This window comes from Haliotis cracherodii, unplaced genomic scaffold, assembly GCF_022045235.1.
Source record: "Haliotis cracherodii isolate W230 unplaced genomic scaffold, xgHalCrac1.p SCAF_7, whole genome shotgun sequence".
Classification (NCBI taxonomy): Eukaryota; Metazoa; Mollusca; class Gastropoda; order Lepetellida; family Haliotidae; genus Haliotis; species Haliotis cracherodii.
Genome location: NW_027266330.1, coordinates 10,841,579 through 10,865,734, shown reverse-complemented (window position 1 = coordinate 10,865,734; position 24,156 = coordinate 10,841,579). Strand labels below are relative to the sequence as shown.

General features: G+C 39.1%; 1 pseudogene; it reads left to right on the top strand.

The window, feature by feature from the left end:
- Nucleotides 1-7,663: 7,663 nt before the first annotated feature.
- LOC139448580 (uncharacterized) lies at nt 7,664-17,286 on the top strand (annotated as a pseudogene).
- Nucleotides 17,287-24,156: the final 6,870 nt, after the last annotated feature.

The window sequence follows — 24,156 nt, the reverse complement described above, 5'->3', positions numbered from 1 at the left end:
TCATAATTCAAAATATTTGTATTTATTGAATATCTACAACTGAATTCTTCAAAGATCAGAAATCTACTTTCCTCATCTACTGAATCGTATATAGAAACTATATACTGTGTGGTAAACATGATCAGTATTTTATCGACTATAATATAATAATTAATCAATAAAGAATATTGAGCTGGAGCTTCGTCTATAGATACGTTTTGGGTTTTATATTTCATAATAAATTTTACCGAGCTGAAAGTAAATTTTCCAGAATGCACTGATTAAATAATATTTATTTATATATTGTAAACGTTTCCTATCCAAAAGAAAATGCATGACCTGAGATAAACATGTAATATATGTGGTTGTCAGTGCTGATCTCTTCGGTCGAATAAACATGGGATACTTGGTACCAATGTGAGCGTGAATCAGCAAGATGTGATATACGGTTCTATTGGGGGTATAGGAGATAGGTGAAATGGAGGTTAACGTTGCTCTCAATATTAATGCACAACAAAGCGACATACATGCACGTGTGTGTCTTTGTGGCCGCTTGTTTTCACTGTAAGCCCTATGAAATACTATGTCGCAGTTTAACATGGATACCCCTCTCAGAACAAATACTGACTCCGAGACGGACAATCCATGTTCCCTATTACCGAGCACCAGGCAGGGCAACAACAACAACAACAACAACAATTTTAACGTATTTTGGAATGACGCGGCTGGGAATCGACCCACTAACCTTTCGCGTCAACAAAGAATCAGAATCAGTATCGATTAACTGCCAAATCAGATTCCGTTTGCGATATCTAATTGCCATATCTGAGACTCATTATTATCACAGGTAAATATCACATTACTTGGAACGACCTAATTATATAGATACGGTTATTCTCTGGAATAAAAATATAATACTTACAGCAACATATGTGACATGTTTAACTCAGGTAATGACAATGCCTGTTACTGAGTTTAACAAAGGATCAAAATCCTTTCCATGTCCAATAGAAATCTCTGAATAAAGCAATGTCAATAGTTTTACGATGGACTGTATCACGAACTTGTGTTTATGAATCACTATCAAATACCCTGTCACAAACACATGCAAATGCATGTCAATTGTCCACCTGAAAAAAACACGGAAACATATTTTACAAGTCAACTAGAGAATTTTTTTTACAAACCAGGACAAAAGAGGAATGGACATGTCTTCAGGTTTTAGAGTCAAGTTAAAAGTTGATGGTTTCGATAGTATCCTTAGAAATATCTTCTGAACGGTGGCAGTATGATCAAACTACTAATATTATTTCAATATAACATTGGGATATGACACTGTCATGTTGCCAGTGTGAAGCGATTTGACTCTCACCATTATTTAAAGGAACAATAGAATGCTGTGCGATCAGCCAGTTTGATTTCGTGGCTGTTGCTATTCAACTTTGGTTGTTACAAATAGTTTTCTCCATTATCCGTGAACATCGACCAGTCTAAGCCTGCAAAGCCCCCGGGTGAGAAGGACCTCTAAGTTCAAACAATTTGAACTACATGTACGCCATGTGTAGTCATTAAAGTATTGAGTAGAAGACTTGGCGTGACCATTAAAAAGTTTGTTAGTTAATATCAATTATGATGTTTGGCTTGTTCGTAAATATGTAAATATTAGTAGTCCTTGGGCATCAGAACTCCTGAACGGCTTTAAGTAACTCTTCGTTTTGAGGCAGTCGATAGAAGATGTTTGTGCGTGTACTCATCGGTGCAGCTGTCAGCGTTACAATACTGGGAAACGTACTGGGTGAGTATTTCACATTTAATTTGCTTGTGAATACGTTCTCTTTTTTAATTGTGATGATATCATTAATATTCCCTGAAACCTAGGTACTTGGTTTCAGGCTCACTCGAACGAGGTTCATCACAATAAAACCATCAAATACTTGAGGGGTTAAAATTTCTTGTATCGTATTAATATAACTAAAACATTTTCTAATCAGGAACCTGTTTCTGGACCTCGTTTCACAACAGTACCCAGTTACCTGTTTTTCTTTTTTTCTGTCATTTTATGAGTAAGACACAGTCAGGTAAGGTGTCTCAATTCAATGTGAATAGCTGTGTCCCTCAGCCATCTTGTGAACTTGTAATTCAGGGCTGGTGTCTTGGTGAGTTGCAAAATGACGTTCACAGTAGGAGCGTATGCGTATTTTACTTTTTATTTTATTTTTGTATTTTATGTATATCATTTAGTTTTAATTCACTATATATTTATTCATTATTCAGTATTTATTTATATTTCAAGTATTTTAGTTATAAAATGGGCATTTTATAGCTAAGATATATTATTTTCGTTATTGTACCCACTTTATCAGGTATTACGAATCTCAATATTGATTCCGGTAAATGCGATGTAGATCACAAACTTTTCAGTGACATAGAGTGTGGCGACTCTGAACTTACTGATAACTGACAATTGACCATACGTTGACCTTCCATATGTTCACACCGTAATTGTCAAATTTGGAAATGTCCTCCACGTGTTAACCTTTTGAAAGCTTTATTGTGGCCTTGAAAGTTGTGACCTTGATCATACAACTTCGAGAGCGAGAGTCGTATGACGCTCTTTGAAGTCTTGGTAGAAAGAGCATGCTCGATTGAATCTAAAAAAAATGGAACACCAGTGAAATATTGCTCGACATGAAGGGAAAGCAGACTGCTAGAAAGTTCAAGTCGTCTCTTTCAAAATGTCATGCTTCCGTCCCAAGTACGAAGTTGTCCCACTTTCCTCGGTGCCTAAGGTTTTGTACTTCCCAGTCTGTTGACTGACTTTGGGAGAGTATCCGTGTTTGCTGCCAAGATATCAGCCCTTCTGACAACTTGGGCAATCCAAAAGGCTGCAGTGTTGTGGAGTCTTCATAGACGATAAGGCCGCGGTTCCTAGAAGTCCAATTCGCTGTCTGGGCTGCGTGTAGAGAGAGCAAGAGCCCTGAGCTGATAATGATTTTAACCAGCCTAACTGTGCCAGAATCACCCAAACCCTCTTGCTTCATTTATATATATTTAACCTGTAAATAATAATCAAAAGAAATTCAGGGTAGAATCATGTCAGACAATAGATCCGACCACTCTCGCTCTTCCCTCAACCCCTTCAATTTTCAACTTACAATAGGAGGGCTTTGTTTGATTAAGGTTCATCATGATAGAATTGTAGTGTGCACCTTTGAACATATTTATTTGTCTGATGTTCCTCTTGTGAAGAATCATGATGATGAAAACAAGGCATTCCACAGTTTTCTTAAACGAGCCAAGGGTAAGGGACATACTTTCAATGTCAATGTTGATTTTGTTAATGGTTCTGTACTGCTTGCCAGTACAGAAAGTTGTGTCAACCAAGCGAATCTGTAATGACCGTTGACGTAAATAGAAAATTCTCGAACAGGACTAACTGACGAGCTCTTCCACCTAATTTCCTGCTTTCTTACTTTAAATTTCTGTTTGTTTGTTTAATGCCGCACTCAGCAAAATTCCAGCTATGTCACGGCGGTCTGAAAATAATCGAGCCTGGACCAGACAACTGGGATGCGATGACATGCATCAACCAAGTCAGCAATCCTGACCACCCGATCCCGTTAGTCGCCTCTTACGACGTTCATAGTCGCCATTTAGGGCAAGTATGGGTTGCTGAAGACCTATTCTACCCCGGATCTTCACGGGTCTATTACTGTAAGTGACAAAGTACGTTATAAACATAGCACACCAATAAAAGTGGTAGTTTAGTATGTAAATAGGTCACAGTATTTTATCCGATCAATGTGTGATTATCCATAATCCCACGAAGCATACGTTGGAGTAAAATAAGTTTTTTTTATATTAATGTGCTTCAAGTTAATCACGTGAATCGAAACGTTCCTTAAGTACATTGTTCTGTGTTCTGTGCAGCTGGTTATGAGTTGAAGTTTTCTTGTTGCAAAATTTGCCACCACTATTGTTAAGAGACTGCAGCAACTGCAAGCCATGAAATAGTTTGCTTGTCGAGTTGGTTGCAGTAATTACTGACGTGAATCGGCGGCCTGGGGTGTGATTGGCATTGCCGTGGGACGAGCATGGCTGAGAAGGGCAACAGCGGTCGTTTTGTATGTCTGCAGTATGTTGCTAAATGTGCTACGCTGAACAACATGCGGTTATGAAACATGTCACGGATTGAGAAGGGCAACAGCAGTCGTTTTGTATGTCTGCAGTATGTTGCTTAATGCCCTAGACTGAACAACATGTGGTTATGAAACATGTCACGGATTGAGAAGGGCAACAGCAGTCGTTTTGTATGTCTGCAGTATGTTGCTTAATGCCCTAGACTGAACAACATGTGGTTATGAAACATGTCACAGAGTGCTCATCCCTGTGTCTAGCGACAGACATAATTCCTGGGGCACCAACTGTGTGGCTGCTGTGGCACCATGCAAGGTCAAAGTGGTTTGAATATGTTTGGGGAAACCCCGCTGTATGAGATATGATTGATATCATTTTTACCATATTTCTCCCCAGGTAATAATATTCAAAGATAACTATTTCTAAAGAAACTATTTCACTGATAATTGATGTGGATGCACTATCTTGCTTGGCAGTAATGAAAGGACGATGTTACCAAGGATACGTTAGATCACGGAGAAGGCAATTTGAACAGCGACAGACGTCAGACCATTATGACGTAACTATAAAAGTGTACGTTATCGCAGGATAAAGTATAGTCGTCGTCTTTGATCTTTTAGCGAAGCATCTTAGAATCTGTAATTCACTGAGGTCCTGTCAGGCAACAGGTGTCATCTTTGTCACGTGTGCTCACTACGTTTATATTAATTGGAATTCCTTTCTGGATGATAAAGTATCATGTTAAAGAGGTAGGCATTATTATTGATCGAATGCCATATATCCAGATCGTTTGAATGGTCATGGTATCGATCTTTTGGTGTTAGTGCAGTCATGGTGTTATCAGCTACTAATGTTCCAGTAGTTGCTCCTATTGTTCACAAACATCAATCGGGCTGCATTTTGTTTCTTTTGAATAATTAATTCATCATCCTCCACAAACATTAATCGTGTTGACAGCTCGCACCTTAGGCCTCGGTAACTCTAACATTTATTTCAATTTTAGTGTTAATAGTACCGCGTTTCGATTTAACATTTGAACAGGAACTCCAAGACGAACAAATATACAACGTATAGGTTATATACGTTTGGACTCCGTTCTGCGCCCGTCTGTCCGATTTCAGTTGGGACAGGACGTTTTGGAAATCACGATGGCAAAAGGAGGTACATTTTGTATACATCATGATTGAATAAATATGTTGATCGAATTCTAAATCCATCATGTTATGCCGAGACTGGTGTACAGTGGTATAATTTCTTATATCCATCAATAATTCTCGCCACATTCTGAACACGTTACAGCTTTATCAGTAGTTCCTGTTTGATGTTTATCGGGTGTCTATTAGTCAATGGACCATTCACTGAGTTTTCAGGGGTTCTCGGTCATAAAAGTTCTCAGACCCAGCTTCCCAGGTCTTCAACTCCAACAGAAAGATTATCGGGGAAGACGCGTTTGATTAACGGTGTGTTTTTGTTTACAACACATCCTGTGCTTCATGAATAGACCGAAAATTAAAGCGGTCCATGACTGAACCTTGTAGAAACCATACGTAAGTACACTTTCCGTTGATACCTTATCCCTTATGATTACAGACCAGCGCCTATCATGAAGGTAGGAGACCGTTCAATTCGCATACAACATAGTTAGACTGAATTGTCCAACATCAGCGTTCATGAACTCTATCCTGTCGGCTGGTTGATAATCGACGATTCATACCTGTGTATCTCGCGCATGCAGACAACGCAATTATATCTCCACAAGGCATGTAATTTAGAGGATGTAAATTACGTAGCCGTTTACAACTAAAATATGTGTGTTGTAACCAATCACTTGTCATCTGCAACGCAAATTGATACTGTTGCATGGTGTTCAATGAATGATCCCACTACGATTTTGGGTTACTTATATATAGTATACAAGTATTAAGATATTTCCAGACAAATATCGTCTATTATGTCGACATGCTCATAAACAATTGTTAAAATAGAATAGTTGACTTCACCTACAAATCGTTTTCATAGTCATTCAAATGATATCAGACTGCGACTTTTATTTCCCTTGATTATTATTGAATAAAGTACAGAGAAAGTACACAATGCGATTATTATTATGATTTAAGTGTTCAAACTGAACACGACTGAAATTCAAAAGTGCTTGTAGAATGTATGGTAAATAGTTCATATCTTGATTGAATAACAGACATGAAACCGACCACAAGTGACAATTCCTGGAAGCCATGTTCCAGGAATCTATAGGAGTGGCGGGTTCTACAGGATTTACTAACCCTTTTAGCGAACACCTGATGTCATCGCTGATTTCCAGTGATCCATCCATATACTTGTTGCCCTCTTACGCCCAATGGAATCTGTTTCGGCGTTGACGTTTTTAAATGTGTATGTCATTAAAAACTCAGTTTATTGCCATCGGTTCTGTAACATAAAAGGATAACTGCACTTAAAGTAAGACAATCATCATCAAAGTGTGTGTTATTGATGCGATGTTTCTGCATGGAGAATGCTCGGTTGATGAAAGTCGGGTGCTGTTCGTGAATATGTTTTTAAATAAAATAACTTAAGGTTCGGTAATTGATGAACAATTCGGCATTGAATTTCAACAGACAAATGGAAAATATTTTTTTGATGATTGATTTGTTCTGTGGAATCGGATTGAAGTCGATCTACAGTGTTATGTGGATATTTTTCAGAAACTCTATCCAAGTTTCACTTTACTTAAGAGATGAGCGATAAAAATCTATCGTGTCTAGATGAAATGGTTACAATATCAAACAATAACATTGAAACAAATGCACTGTATATTAGAAACCAACCGATTACATTAGCTCATAATCTAAATCAATATGCAGTGTCCTTCAAGATGTGTCATAGTCGTTCCGATGCTTAATAAGCTTTTTAAGTACTTCGAAATGTATCTCAATCGAGATAAAAAACATGGGGTGTCTGGATAAGAATATATGTGGCGACCTAGCCTTCCCATCCTAAATGTCAGTGTTGCCATGCTTTTCACCGTTTGTGCGCCTTATGTAATGGTCGACTGAAACAGAACAGGAGTTGTCCAATTGCTATTTTTTTATTGTATTCTGTTCAAAGCAGACTTGTTATTTGAAACATACATCCGGTAGTGTTTTATGAATTGTATCTCAATCGAGATAAAAAACATGGGGTGTCTGGATAAGAATATAGATTCCCAACAACCTGTGTTTTCGTAAGTGGCGACTAAATGGACAGCGCAGTTAGGATCGCCGACCTGGCCTTCCCATCCTAAATCCCATCCCTAATGTAATGGTCGACTGCAACAGAACAGAAGGTGTCCAATTACTGTTGGAGACAGAAAGGACTGTTTGATGGTCACTCGCAATTTTATTGTATTCTGTTCAAAGCAGACTTGTTATTTGAAACATACACCCGGTAGTGTTTCATGAATTATACATTCTTATATCGAACACACCGTTTCTTGGATTGGCTTCCCAGGCTTGTGTTCTATTGTTCCTTGTCTTGTTTCGTGGACAAATGCACCTGATAGTCTTGAAATATGTATGCTGAGCGTCAGGAAAACTTCGGCTTTGTATCGCCTCTCAGCAGATATCACGTTCCCATGCTGGATCACCTGGGCTTAACACAGCATCGTACTCACTGGTTTTGTGGATGCTGAAGACAAGATGTCGCTTCATGTACTCGCTAGTCTGACATTCTGTCTTAGTTTTTCGAGACTGCAGTACACACTTGGTGAGTATTATTCTGTTTGGGGGTGTACACAAACAAAATATTTTTCTTTGATAATTAAATCGCCATTCGTATCACATTACTAGGATTTAATTAAGGTTAATTAATTAGGAATGTTAGCTTTGATCACGGGTTTGTTGTTCCTGCTAATGATGTGTAAGTGAATTGAATAATATATTTCCTTATAGACATTTAGTCCGAAAGAAATCCAGCATCTGAACAAAATGCAACTAAAACTTACTATCAGCTTCTTGAGGTGACTGATTACCCGATACATATACATAATACTGAATGGGCTATACGTGTAATACCAATGTTGTAAAACGGGTGAATAGCTTTGGTGTCTGACGAGTGAAATTGGTATTACACGGGTACGAGTTTATTTCTAACGTTTATAACTTTTTAAAACATGATTTCCCGTCATAAACTAGGTCAAACGTATAAATACAATATTACATATCTACATCAGACAGACAGATAGATAGATATTTTTATTCATGAAAAAGACTTGAGCTTCAGCCCCCCGTCTAACAGATACAACCAAATTATATATTGACAATGGATGTTGGACACGGTTTCATATTTACTGTGAGCAGGATTTAATATATTTAGAAATGTATAACAGTTGTGTTTTACAACTTGTTTGTAGCAGGCTAACTAGTTTTGATTCAGGTGGCCTTTCCCAATAGTATCTATATATATATTTTACTCTGATATCTTTATATTTGGGACATATTAATCGAAAATGATTCTCATCTTCAAGTACGTTAACTCTTCTAGCTTGACAATAATCACAATATCTAAGAGCTTTGATAATGTTGTGATATCGTCCAACTTCTATTTTTAACTTATGACTCGATTCCATTTTTGTATATAATTATCAATAAGTCTTTGTTTAAACAAAGAGACAAATAACATAGGATTTACGGACCAAGGATGTAACTACACATATGTAAAACCATTTGTACACAACATATCGTTTACATACCATGCCCAATTTTTCACAATGCTGCAAACAAATATCACATGCCACCTGTAATATACAATTACAAGTATTATTTGATTTAAACCGGTACTTCAAAATTCTACAAAATCTATTGAAGTAAATAGGATACAGACCTAGTTCTCCATCTTCTGCAATATTACATGCCTTTGAATGTACATTTAATTCTTTCTTACAGAGTTAAAGATGTACCCGTTCAATACCAGGTGCGTTTACTGTACCCCATACCTCACAACCATAGCACATTGTAAATGTAACGAAAGAATCAAATTATTGGAGTAGTTCCTTGGGTGTAAAATTTCTAATATTTGATAACAATACATTCATAGCTTTTAAGCCTTTCCCAGCTAATGTTTTGTAACACAAAGAAAATGACCCAGTACTTGTAAAGACGTTTCCTAAGTAGTAAAACTGTTTTACCACTTCAAGCTGTTCATCATTTAAAAACCATTCTTCATTTTGTTGTAAATCCCCTCTTTTCCTAAATACCATTACCTTCGTTTTATCGACGTTTATGTGTAATCCCCATTCTTTACAATAATTTTGTAAGCTATTTATTAACATTTGGAGCCCATTTGGTGTTTCAGATAAGATAACCATATCATCAGCAAATAATATCATAAATAGGTTAACAAAATTAATCAACAATCCTGCATCTATATTTTCTTGGAGTTTGAGTTCAAGGTCTTCCAAGCAGAGAAAAGAGCATAGGCGACATCACCTCGCCTTGTTTAATCATTGTACAGTCCAATCGAGTTCAACAGAAAAATACTTTGAAATACATTAAAAGTTGACGCGTATGAAGTCAATACCATACAACGGCGTACCTGTAGTATTTAGCACCACAAACGTTACAAACACACACAATACCCAATGACGTAATTTGTGAAATGTTTTTGCAAGATACACTGGCGAAGCAATGCCGTGTGACATCAGCCTAGCAAGCGAGTTGCTGTGGTTTTAGAGTATGCATAAGATCGTCTCAGTGATCTATCATCTCTCCACATTGAATAAGCTAAGCGTTGTTGAGATTTTTAAATGTGTGTTAGTGAACGACAGAGCGTAAGCCCGGGCTTTGCCATTAAACACTGTGTAATACCTGCCTATTGTTATCAATCAGTAATAACATATTTCCTAATTGATAACTGCAACTTGACTGAGTTGAATGCACCTGAAGAGACAATGGACAAAAAGAAAACTTAAAATCGATAAAATCATTAAAATATATGTCAGAATTCTCTTCGTAGCGATACAGGAATTCTGCATATAATGGATACACAATGTATTTAGAAAGTGATCACAGTCACAAATGTCATATGTGGAATAAAACTGTTTTAGTAAAGTATAAATTCTAGTATTTTGGGGGTTGAGTCCCATCCGGGAATGGAACCCACATTCTCAGAGTGAGGCACCTCACCTAACCGCCAGCACACAAAGTACCCACTAAGCCACCGATCGCGAGGGGTCAAGAAACATGAAAGTCCAACAACGGATGGTCTAGGCTACTTACGTTGTGTACCCCTCTGACAAGTGTAAATTGGCACGGCTCCCATGGCCGAAAGCTATGAATACACCATGCCAGTTAGAAAGTGATAAATTGTAACAAATGTTATATATATACATACTTTGTTAGTAAAGTACACATTGTAGGACATTTTAGTCCCGTCCGGGATTCGAACCCACACTCTTTCCATATTTGAACCACATCGAACATTTATGGGGTGATAGACAGACACTGACACAGCTGCGAGTGACACTATGTCCAGGCAACTCTATAAAAACATGTTTGGAACCACCTGAAAACTAATATATTTTGACCAGTGTAAGTGTCAAAACTTGACACCGACGGTCCTCTTGCACAAAGCGATCTTAGCGCTACAATTATTGTAAATCCTTAAGATCACGATCTTAGGCTTAGGCTACAATCTCATCCACTTGCACAAAGCGATTGTAGGCTAAGATCATTGTAAGCTACAGTCGAAACTTACAATTGGTCCAGACCAATCTTCAGTAGCTAAGATCGTTGTAGTCCCTGTAAAAACAAAATGGCGTGCAAGGCTTGGTCTATTTCACATAAATAATCTGCTTTATGTTCAAACATATTTATTTTGTTAACCTTTATAATTCGAATCAACACTTTAACTTTAACTTTAACAACATGAAGAACGCACCACAGATTTAACGTAAAAAATATCGTTAATTACCATAGTTAAACACGTAACTATCGAGTCGATAGCTAAAAGGAATATTCCCATCTGACGCAATACTGAAAGAAATGTGAAACAACATACCTTTTCGCTAAACAAGGGAAGGATAAAAACCTAAGTTGTCCCGCAAGCGATTTGTAACGTCCGTGAATTTTTCGATAAATCAAGGGCAGCTAATCTTAGTTTATACTCTAGATGGGAGTGGTTTCCCTTTGTATAAGCCCGTAGAGTACAATCTACCTTACCCAGTGTATCAATGTTGTTGAATCGCTGAGCTCCCCCTATATTTCTTTTGGGTCACATTCGTGTCAGTTATTTTGTCTTTAGTTTATCATTAAATTAATCTACAAATAAATACAAGCTGAAGAGCATGTTTAACCTAAAATCAAATGGGACGGGGACGAGCGGTTAAATATCAGAGTTTAAAAGAAAACAAATACAAGTATTCATCAAACAAATAGAATGATGAAACATGTGATTTTTTTGCAAAATATCCCATAAATAGCAAAAATAAAATTCACATTAAAAAAAATATATAAATTAATACCCAGTGAATATATATAAACAATTGCTTTCTCGAAACATTGTTCATTGTTCTTATTTCTCGTTTGTGCGTTTTTTAAAAGTTTTGAAATGGTAGGCATAACATCCTTTGCTTGTAGCAACGAAACGAAAACATGATGGATTTATTTAGGTTTAGGATTGTACGGACAGCTACCCCATAGATTATGACGATCATGCATTTGCACGTTATGGTTTTATTATTTATCATAATTTTCATAATAATTGTGTTACAAAATAATGTATTTATTTGTATTTAAATACTTTGAATAAAAACATGAATAGGTATTTCTCTTGTTAAAATAGAAAACAATTCCTAAATCACGACAGTATTAATGCCAACAAGAATATATGCCTTCATTCTAGTAATCCTTTCCTTCAAATAATTGGGATCTTTCTTTAAACTGTGCAAAGTGCGATGGAGGGAGGTACGTGTTGCGTTTCGTTACCGGTTCCACTTATTGTATGCGCAGCAAACTATGCGCGTTTGCAGACAACTGTAGACAGGAGTCGAGTTTAAAATATTCGTACCACCACCGTTGAAGATTTCAATCTTAGCTAAGATCGCGATCTTAACTCCAAGCCGTCTTACAATCGCGCTAAGATCGGTTTGTGCAAGTGGAATAGGACAATTGTATGGTGATTGTAAAGTTGATTGTAGCCGCCTAAGATCGATTGTAACTAAGAATGTTCTGTGCAAGTGTGCCCAGATGTTCTTGGACTTTGACTTTTGACATGTGAGGTGAGGTGAAATTGGGTTTACGTCGCCTCAAATATAGTGACGTGCATGCACATCTGTGTGTATGTGTGTGTGGCTGCTTACACTAGTCCGGACGGATGCCGATTTATAGTGCTAGCACATTGAGGATAACAACAAATACCATCTCTTTTAACGTCTTTTAGTATGACGCGGCCGGGGATCGAACCCGGGCGGACGCTCTACCACTAGACCACGGAGGCGATCCTTTTGACATGTAATATCCAGATCAGCTTCATGTGTCAACTGTGAGAGTGTGTGTAAACATCCAGCTTCTTTCCGTTAATCACTTAATTGAATTCATCAAACGTGTTTTAAATGGTATTCATAATAATAGTTCCATTTACAATGGGCAAGATTCCATTCACCAAGTGAATGCTAAGGCTCTACATTAACACCATCTGATCAATGGACCAGTATGTTTTCGATTTTAATTCTCAGCTTCCTGGGGTGTTTACAACCCATGTTGTTTGTGATACCGTATCATACTATCGGGTACCCATTCCCTGCTGGGTGAACAGAGGCATATGTCGAGCAAAGTTACTTGCCTAAAGAGACATCGCAGGTGCTGCACGTGCTTCAGTGGCAGGAGTGAGAAGTCCAAGAAACTCTCAGGAGTCAAGCTGCCAAAAGCGATAACCACGACCAACGTTGCTTAAGTTCACCTGATTTGTGACCTGTGTGTTGTCCACAGGACCAGGCATTTTTCATGGCATGACGACATCCCACAAATATGTATATACGCCAGATAAATCGTCTCGATTATACGATGAATCAAATTCCATTGAGCGTAAATGCAAATCATGTCTTGGCTTCCTGGATCAAAATGATCACAAGAAGGACATGCAAACCATTAGTCATGAAACACTTACGATTCGGAAAAACGCACCCAGGGCATTAACAAAAGGGTCATGGAGCTACACGTACTGCACGTGCAGCAGCACTGTAAACCGTATTGAAGTGCAGGCTTTTTGATTGCCTGGCATCTGCGTCAAACGAATAGTGACAGTTCAACAACATGCCAAGATTAACAGAAGTGCAAAGAAACAACGTCATTGGCCACGTGCAGGCAGGGGAATCACGATCAGTTGTAGCCTGGGTTTTCAATGTAGCGCCCAGCACCATCACAAGGCTATGGGATCGGTTTCAACAGTTTCGGTCAATACGTGATCGGCCAAGGTCGGGACGACCAAGAATAACAACCCCGCCTAATATCGATACATCCGACTGCGCCACCTACATGGAAGGACGACCACAGCAACCTCAACTGCATCCGAAACAATCGGGCTGCGCTGACATCTCTGACCAGACCGTAAGAAACCGTTTAAGAGCAGCAGGTCTACGAGTAAGACGTCCTGTTCGACGCGTCATTTTGAGTCGATAGCTTCGTCAATAACGACTGCATTGGTGTCGTCAACACAGGGTATAGCGATGGACAGAGAGAGAGATGTCTGGTTAAGCGACGAATCAAGATTTCTTCTCCGTCGAGGGGATGGAAGAGCACGGGTCTGAGAACGGGTCGGGGAGAACGTTACGCCGGAAACTGGTTACAGGACGGAAAATGGACAGGTTTGGTAAGAGGTAGCGTTATGATGTGGGCTGGACAGGTTGCCCCAGGCGCCCCAGACGTTGCAGGAGTTGGCTTTTGCGTTGCAGGCCGAGTGGGCTACCATTCCCCAGGATGTGATTCGCATACTTTTCTCCTCCATGGGCTTGAGACGCCAGGCCGCTATTGATGGTAGCTAACCTTCACCTTGGACATTACCTATGTACCGATCACTGAGATGACTACAATCACCAAGTGTTCTCTCCACAACATTTTGGCTCAATACCGTGTACGGTTCCTCGTATAAATGTATCTTTTTTTAAAGAGTATATATCTGGTGTAATAAACTCCAAACGTTCCTCAATGTCCTCAAAGTCCTCAAAGTCACATTTCGAGTTCGTCATTCACATAACCAGTGACATCTATTTGATGTACCACACAAAAGAGTTTTACATTATTGTTCGTTATTGCTGAGTATTCGTTAGGACACTTTTATATAAAATCAAGTACTCATCATGATCAGTCTCTCGAAATTGAAAACGATCATTTTATTTCTCTTGCTGATAGCTTTAGTCTCTACCTTTCCTTGTAGGTGAAAGCATTGCGTTTGGCAAACTTGCAAAACAAAGGAATATTTATCCTGGATATCCTGCGAGCCGGGCCATCAATCCAGCCTACTGGAGAACAGGGTCGTTAACACACTATGGCAACCCATCCTGGTGGGAGGTTGACCTGAGGGGCTACTTCAGTATCAGCAACATCACCCTCACAGCAGCAGACAATGGATGGAGTAAGGAACCGACAAGTTGATATTCTTGAGAGTTGGCGGGGATTTTTGTCAGGGACAGAATACTTTTTCGGTGGATATTTCAAAACCACCATTCACGTCATAACATGAGGAATCGATATTCCTTCAAAGCGTATTCTATCTGGTCATCCAACATTTGCATCGAACATTTTTTCACACCACACTCCACTACATATCACTAACTACACCATCACACATCACACATCACACACGCCACACCATCACTCACTCACTCATCACATCACACCATCACAGAACAAATCTACACACATATCAAACACCGCCACAAAACACACCACTTCTTCATACAACACACAACACAAAACCACATACCAATAACTACACCATCACACATCATACACAACACACCATCGAACCACACTACCACACAGACTAAATGAACACACATTACACACCACCACTAAAACACACCACACCGTCATACAACGCAACGCAACACAACACAACACCACACACAACACATACCACAAAACACACAACTTCAACACCACCAAGAATACCAAATGGTTGGCTTCGTTGTCATCTACGTTATGTCATCATTGAGAAAACATGTCCCTATTGCAGACACAATGTATGCACCATGTAAAATAACATGGAACAGGGGCCTTACAAAATCATTTACGGCACCAATTTTCGAACTCAGTCGTGACAAGTACCCCTTAAATAACCTTGCAAAGTTTCATTTATGGAAGATTAGTAGTTTCTGACCATTTCACACAGTATGCACGGAGTTGAAAGAGAAACGGACGGACGGACGGACGGACGAACTCCGTTCCTATATATAATAATGTTCAATGTTTTAAGTTGACTAAAGTTGACTAAGTGGATTTGTGTCATTTGAATATTGCAGCTGCACACATGAGAAATGCTTATGTCGAAGTTATGGACAAAGATGTCAGCCTCTGCTCTGATGTCCAGGTGGAGTGGTGCGGGAATGTGTCCAGCACTGTTGCCAGGAAAGAGAAGTTCACCTTCACCTGCAATGCTACATTTCCCATCCGCTTCGTCCGTGTCACAAGACGATCTACAGGAAATGTTCTTTTGAATGTCGGCCAAATTGATGTTCAAGGTGTCGGGGCTATAAAGCGATACCGTGAGTATGCTGCTTGTAGATTGAGAGTGTAGCCCTGTTGCTTTCACAATTTGCACAAATTTACAACACACTACGTGACCAGAATTCACAATGCTAAGCACATCATTCTGAGAGTGGCATTGTTTTGCTATGCTAAAGTATTCTGATCTAACAGCTCCAACCTGGTTCTTTCTTGATTCTCAAGTGATCTCAGTTTTATACTCAAAGTAAATCTACGTTTCTCTTGTTCAATATCCTATCCTACATTCTTGATCTACACACATGCTTCAATTTTCAAAAGCACGACTTCACTAAGAGCCACATTCAACCACCGCGTTTGTTGCTAACCATGGGCTCTTGTCCACCAGTTCAGTTTGTAATCATGAATGTCAAATTATTTAATGATGCCAATGGAAACCCGTTTAATCCAATTTCATTAAAATCAGATCTTAGTTTTCGCTACCGCTAAACAAAGATCTGAGGATATCCCATTACGGGTCACGTCAGAACGACCTTTCGCGAATTTTGACCGACCAATGAAATGACCGACAAGAAATGACATTAACCAATCAGAAGGCAGCTTTTCAGGCTTTACGACTCTAGTTTCAAACTGGTGACTACGCTTCGAAACATATTTTGACGTATTTTCGATTAAAACAAATTAAAACTGATAAGAAGAATATTCTGGAATGGCTTATAGATGGCCTAGATTGTACGGATATAATCATAAAACCCGTAACTGTCGTTCGGAATACCCCGTGTTAAATATTTCGTGGTTGCATGATTAGAAAACACATTCCAACTGTCATTTTCATGATCTGGAAAGCGACGCTCTGATTGGTTGGATGAAAGGTCGTTCTGACGTGACCCAAAATGGGATGTCCTCAGATCTTTGTTTAGCGACATCGAGAACTAAGATCTGATTTTAATGAGATTGCCGTTTTATCAGACGTATCTACAAACTTAGTTTCGGTCGCATTAGGCTTTCATGACTACACTCAAGCACCCATGTGAACCATGTGCAATAATTATTATTCAGTCCAAGCAGACATTTATAAATCAAGGACAATAATTATATACGACGAAGTAACCATACAACACTTGTTCTACCCTCTTTGTACAACACAAACGGTAATATTTCAAATCAGAATTATAATAAATGCAGATAGGTGTTTATACGCTGAGCACAATTTCTAACCCTCACCTCCATCTTCTCGCTAGGTTCCTACTATACGCCCACAACAAACAGGAAGGTGTCCATCCCGTCCTTCACTACATCAGCCGTAACAGCCGGCCAGTGTGGCATTCTTTGTCACCAAAATCATTCATGTATCGACTTCAGCTACAGCACAACTGCATCGACTGAAGCTAACTGTCTGCTATCCAACAAGGAAGTGCCTCAGAATTCTGTGGCAAACAGTGCCTGGACCATGCACACCCTGGACAACTGCCTGTAAACACCCAACTCAAACTGGAACCCTGGACCGAAACTTGGAATCTGACTGGAAGTGGACTCGAGTTATGAAAACAAAACACTATTACTATTTATACTGTTATCAAGAGGATTAAAATAAAATGTGCATGTGCACGAATCAGAACATTTGTATCAACATTACTGGATTCTGTTCTGTTATAATATAAGAGCCGGACAACTATCCATTGTAGGGAAGCTGCACTCTTGCGGTAACCCGGAGTTACCATGTCATTAACTCGACATTCAATTTGCAACATTAAAATGCTTTCGTATTGCGGATGACTAATCTTTTCCCAATCCGTCATACAACGTATGACATAAATGTACAATGTTATGGCGAATGACGAGCCGTTCGAATGTACACTAAAGTTGTAATTTGAATTACGAAAACAATCAAACATTTCGTCATTCGAATGGATGTTAATGTATGTTGAATGACGAATAAAAATGGCGAATACCGATTAACATGCCAACTTCTTGCTGTCCACAGTCACTGTATAATTGTACAGAACTGTATAAGTAAGAACATCACTTCCAAAAGAAAATCACACCCTTAAGAATATATACAGGAAACTAACAGACAGGGACAGATATCTTTTGTTCGTTATGACCGGAGTTCGTTTTAAGCATAAATGGAGCAAAACCAATTCAAAACGGTATTTAAACTTCTCAATATTTTCTGATTAAACTATATATCCATATAAACCACGGGCGACGTTAAACAAGCAGGACCCTGTTCCTGACCCGCGTGTTAACCTCTTGGGTGTTAATATTTCACACTTACTGCAATATATACTACCCCATGGACGGTTACCATAGCACTTAGCACTTTTTTCATAACGACTCTCTGAGACAACAGAGTTGGTTGGTTAGTTTATTGTTTAACGCCGCACTTAGCAATATTCCAGCTGTATGACGACGGTCTGTAAATAATCGAGTCTGGACCAGACAGTCCAGTGATTAATATCATGAGCATCGATCAACGCAATTGGGATCGATTACATGTATCAACCAAATCAGCGAGCCTGACCACCCGGTCCGGTTAGTGGCCTCTTATTACAAGCATAGTCGCCTTTTACAGCCAGCATGGTTGCTGAAGATTAATTCTACTCCGGATCTTCACGGTTCTGAGACAACAGAGACCCTATTGTGTCACGACTACAGTTCAACCAATGAGAGGCTAGCTACTATCACAAGCATTCACCTGTAGGCATTCCGATGGGATCAAGGGACAGAAAGCCATCCCATATATACATGCTGTCCGAAAGACCAAAAATACATACGGTTAATATATGGGAGATTGCTGAGAGTGCTGTTGTCTGCTGTTATTTTAAAACAATCATTCACCTGTGCATCATTTTCTACAAAGTTGGAGTCTCGAACTTTCAACCTCTGTGTTGTAAACAAATATGACAGCTTACATGTCAATGTATGGCATTTATGATACATATATCCATTCTCAGACTACTAAGGTTCGTCATAAGACATCAATAGCGGTAATCATATCTTGGTGGCTGTAAATAACAATGAGTTGGTGCGACAGTCGATTTTGACAAATTTATGTCAACAATACTTAATGCAATTTTGGATAATTTTTTCAAGGATATTACAATACATAATCCAGATATACAAAGAATACTTATATATGAAACTGGTGTGATTTTAATCCCTATTTCAGGACCCGTCGGCATAATATTCTACCCAGAAGGCGGGATTTGTCTCTATATTATTCTACCCAGAAGGTGGGACGTGTCCGTATGTCATTCTACCCAGACAAAGTTGGGGTCTCGAACTTATAACCTCTGTGTTGCATCATTCTTTGGGTGAGTATCAAAACTGGTTTTCTGTATATATACCGCTATGTTTCCAGAGAGTGAGAGAAAGACTGCACAAAAGGCCATTACAGAGAGGACAGGCATTCCACTATATCAACTGTTTTCCATGTTTTGAAAAATATCGAGAGTGGATATGAAATTGAGCCCAAGACGAAGTTGACTTTGGATGACATAAGGCGACTTGGTATATTGGCGTCTATAACAGTTCTTGTTTATAAAGAAGCAAAATAAGAATTTGCATGCAGTGGCTGGGCAGAAATTATGAGGAATTCTATCACCACTCCTAATGCATGAAGAGCAAGAACGACGTTTGAACTGTTATTTGGAGCATAGAATTGTCAAATGGGACAATGTTATTTTCACACATGTACCCAAGGGCTTAGGAAAGAGTTGGGGTCATATATCCTATTAGATCTAACCTTAGTAATCGTAATGGGCCCCCAAGGGCTATGGATAGAGTTGGGATCACATATCCTACCAGACCTAACCTTAGATATCGTAATGGGCCCCCAAGGGCTATGGATAGAGTTGGGATCACATATACTACCAGACCTAACCTTAGTTATCGTAAAGGGTATCCATGGGCTAAGGATAGAATTGGAGTCACATATCCTACCTGACCTAACCTTAGATCACATATCCTACCAGACCTAACCTTAGTTATCGTAATGGGCCCCAAAGGGCTATGGATAGAGTTGGGATCACATATCCTACCAGACCTAACCTTAGTTATCGTAAAGGGTATCCACGGGCTAAGGATAGAATTGGAGTCACATATCCTACCTGACCTAACCTTAGATCACATATCCTACCAGACCTAACCTTAGTTATCGTAATGGGCTCCCAAGGGCTATAGATAGAGTTGGGATCACATATCCTACCAGACCTAACCTTAGTTATCGTAAAGGGTACCCACGGGCTAAGGATAGAATTGGAGTCACATATCCTACCTGACCTAACCTTAGATCACATATCCTACCAGACCTAACCTTAGATATCGTAATGGGCCCCCAAGGGCTACGGATAGAGTTCGGATCACATACCCTACCAGACCTAACCTTAGATATCGTAATGGGCCCCCAAGGGCTACGGATAGAGTTGGGGTCACCTATCCTACCAGACTTAACTTAGGGCTCCCAAGGTCTAAGGTTAGAGTTGGGTGACATGCCTTACCAGATCTAACCTTAGTTATTGTAATGGGCCCCCAAGGGCTAAGAATAGAGTTGGCATTACATATCCTACCATACCTAACCTTAGCTATCGTAATGGGCTCCCAGGCAATCTAGTGATTCTTATTATCAGCAAAGATCCATGCCCTCAGAGTACTTAAATCATGAATCTTATACTTGTTTCTCTGTGCTTTTACAATGTAACCCAAATTTTCTCGGGAATAATAAAGTATTCTCTTATTTATGTCATTTCTGAACAAAGTGTCATATCAAGGTTAGATCTCTGTCAAAACAGTGCCATGGAAAAGCCCTAGAAATAAAAGTAAATACTGCATTGCATTAATCTGCTTTTCAAGAAAATGTGGCAATAATTCATGGAATGATATTCACCTCGGTGAGGATCTCTCTGCATTGTCGAACAAGTTATTTCCTATGTAATATATGTGTTGAATGACCCTGACTTTGTTGTCAAAATATTGTTTTGACATTTGTTAAATATGGGGATAAATGTCATCTCTGAATGTTTGACATGAATTATTATGATTAGGGTAGTTCTAAGTCGGAATCACAACCGGGGTCTTTTCATTTGAATCAAATGTACAACATGTACAGTTTGGACATTTCTGTGATGTGAATGCTACTTATGTTTGTAGAATGTCCGGATGAATAAAAGAGACAGTCATCCGTGCAGCATCAATGCAAAGAAAGACCATAGAAGAGCAACAGTGAGTGGTAAATATTTTGAAATTATTCTGTTTGGTTCATATGGTTATTTTGCAAATATGTCTTCAGTTTGTTCCTTATCACTGTGGGCACGGATGTCCTATTGTCTAAGGCACTACAATTTTCTGTGCCGAGTTGCATCTCTTGGGGTTAGCAGAAACCTATAGTCATGGGTTCAAATCCTGGTTCTCCCCGATTATGTTGCTAGGTTTGTCAGCATTATACACATGCTCGTGGGATTCATCAAAGACCTGCATCACTTAGGACTTTCTTCCCACATCAAACTAACAAGCAGTGATATATCTGGAATACTGTTCAAAGCAGTGTTAAAGCCAACTCATTTATTTAACACTGCATCCAGCAATAGTTTGGCTATATGACAAGGATTGTAAATATATATTTTCCCATGTTGATGAGTTGAAACAATCACTAAATGACATCTCTTGAAAAGATTCCCAGCAGTCTATGCTTGCCATACAAGCCTAATTAATAGATCAGGTAGTGATCGAGTAGGCTCATTGATCGCATGTAATCATACCACAATGATGAGGGATATTGTCCATAACAGTTATCATCGGTTTGTCTGGACCGAGTTCATAACATTAATCACTGGTTTGTCTGGTTGAGATTTGAGATGTGATTATCTTAAATGTTTGGCATATAACAAGACTCACATATGATAACTTTAGTGATTTTGCTGCCTTCTATCTGTAAGTACATGTGGCAACAATTCTTTTTGATTGCTAAAATCTTTTTACATAATGCTGCAGAAACTGAAGTCCTGCTTCAGATCCCTGGATGAATACTCCAGGTTGACAATCTGGAAGGACAAGGCAAGGGAGTCCTTAACAGAGAGTGCACCCCTTCAGATATCAGAGGTGATTTGCAGACAGCAATGACGAGGGTCCTGTTATTTCAATGGAGGCTGACCGAGAAGTTGTATGCCAAATGGTACTGGGACACACAAAGCCTGGTCTGGCTAATGTGAGAAGACCAACCAATGCCTAGCTGGAGTGGGATCCTTCCAGGACATTTAAGAAATTCTTGTCTTGTGGTAAACACTTGAAAGGAATGATGTGTTGGTTTATTATCAACTATAATTGCTACGCCTATCGTACTTGGTATGGAAGTAGCCGCCAGAGTCTCAGGACTGGCTTGAATAGCGATAAAATTTATTTCTCGTAAGGTGCAAAAAAAAGCATTAAAACATGATAATATTAGGATACTCGCCGAAGCAAAGCTGAACAGCATTGAGGATCATATTTCAACAGCACTGGCTGATTGTAAGATATCCGAGGATTAGTTTCGTTTAGTGCTGTCAGAACTCACCAAATACAACGTAATGAAGCAGGATATTCGATCAAATTCTCGTAAGACCTGTGGTATTAGTGAAGACAAGAAAAAAGTTCATAGAACAGGGGAGACAACAAGCATGTCAATTATTCCGTGCCAAAACCAAAGAACTGGTTTGAGATTACAAATAGATTGCTTGATCACATTTAAATGAATGCTTACATAACCAAATACGGTCATCAATTGTTTCCTTCCAATTTTGAAAAAGAGTAATAGTTTGCTCTCCTAGTTAAATGAACGAAGAACTTGGTAAAAATGTTGAATATCACTTTGTTCAAAATAATGGTATGCATATGAGTAAAAATAATAGAGAATATTTTCATTACAATTTAGTTCAATATCATGAAGATCGTGGAATCACATCATCGTTTTTACATAAAAAATTCCATCTGTAGTAGCAGTAGAGGTATATAAATCTGGCTCCAGTGGGGTTGCGGCAGAACTGTCATTGTCTGTAAAAAAAATTTATCATAGAAGCATTGATAGGTTCGAAAATTGCTCCAAGTGGTGGTGGGCTAGAGCCATTTCCATTACAATTTAGTTTAATCTCATGACGATTGTTGAATTGCATCATCGTTTTGACATAAAAAATTCCCTCTGTAGTAGCAGTATAGGTATATAAATCCGGCTCAAGTGGAAGTGAGCCAGAATCACCATTACCTATACTACTCAACTTCTGAGCGAGAGTCGTATGATGCTCTTTGAAATCTTGGTAGAAAGAGCATGCTCGACTGTATCTCAAATTTTTTGGAAATGTTAACACCAATGAAATATTGCTAGACATGAAGGGAAAGCTGACTGTTAGAAAGTTCAAGTCATCTCTTTCAAAATGTCATGCTTCAATCCCAAGTTCGAAGTTGTCCCACTTTCCACTGTGCCTAAGGTTTGGTACCACCCAATCTGTTGACTGACTTTGGGAGAGTATCCGTCAGACCTTCTGACAACTTGGGCAATCCAGAAGGCTGCAGTGTTGGCACAGTCGACAAGGCCGCGGTTCCTAGAAGTCCCATTCGCTGTCTGGGCTGCGTGTAGAGAGAGCTAGGGCCCTGAGCTGATAATGATTCTAACCAGCCTAACTGTGCCAGAATAGCCCAAACCCTCTTGCTGTATTTATATATATTTAATCTGTAAATAATGATCAAAAGAAATTCAGGGTGAAATCATGTCAGACAAATGATCCGACCACTCTCGCTCTTCCCTCAACCCCTTATATTTACCAATTACATTAGGAGGGCTTTGTTTGATTAAGGTTCATCATGATAGAATTGTAGTGTGCACCTTTGAACATATTTATTTGTCTGATGTTCCTCTTGTGAAGCATGCCAAGACTCATGATGATGAAAACAAGGCATTCCACAGTTTTCTAAAACCAGCCAAGGGTAAGGGACATAATTTCAATGTCAATGTTGATTTTGTTGATGGTTTTGTACTGCTTGCCAGTTCAGAAAGATGTGTCAACCAAGCGAATCTGTAATGACCATTGACGTAAATAGAAAATTCTCGAACAGGACCAACTGACGAGCTCTTCCACCTAATTTCCTACTTTCTTACTTTCAGTTTTTGTTTGTGTAATGCCGCACTCAGCAATATTCAAGCTATGTGATGGCGGTCTGTAAATAATCGAGTCTGGACCAGACAATTGGGATACGATGACTTGACTCAGCCAAGTTACTCGCCTCTTACGACATGCATAGTCGCCATTTAGGGCATGCATGGGTTGCTAAAGATCTATTCTACCTCGGATCTTCACGGGTCTCTTACTGTAACTGACAA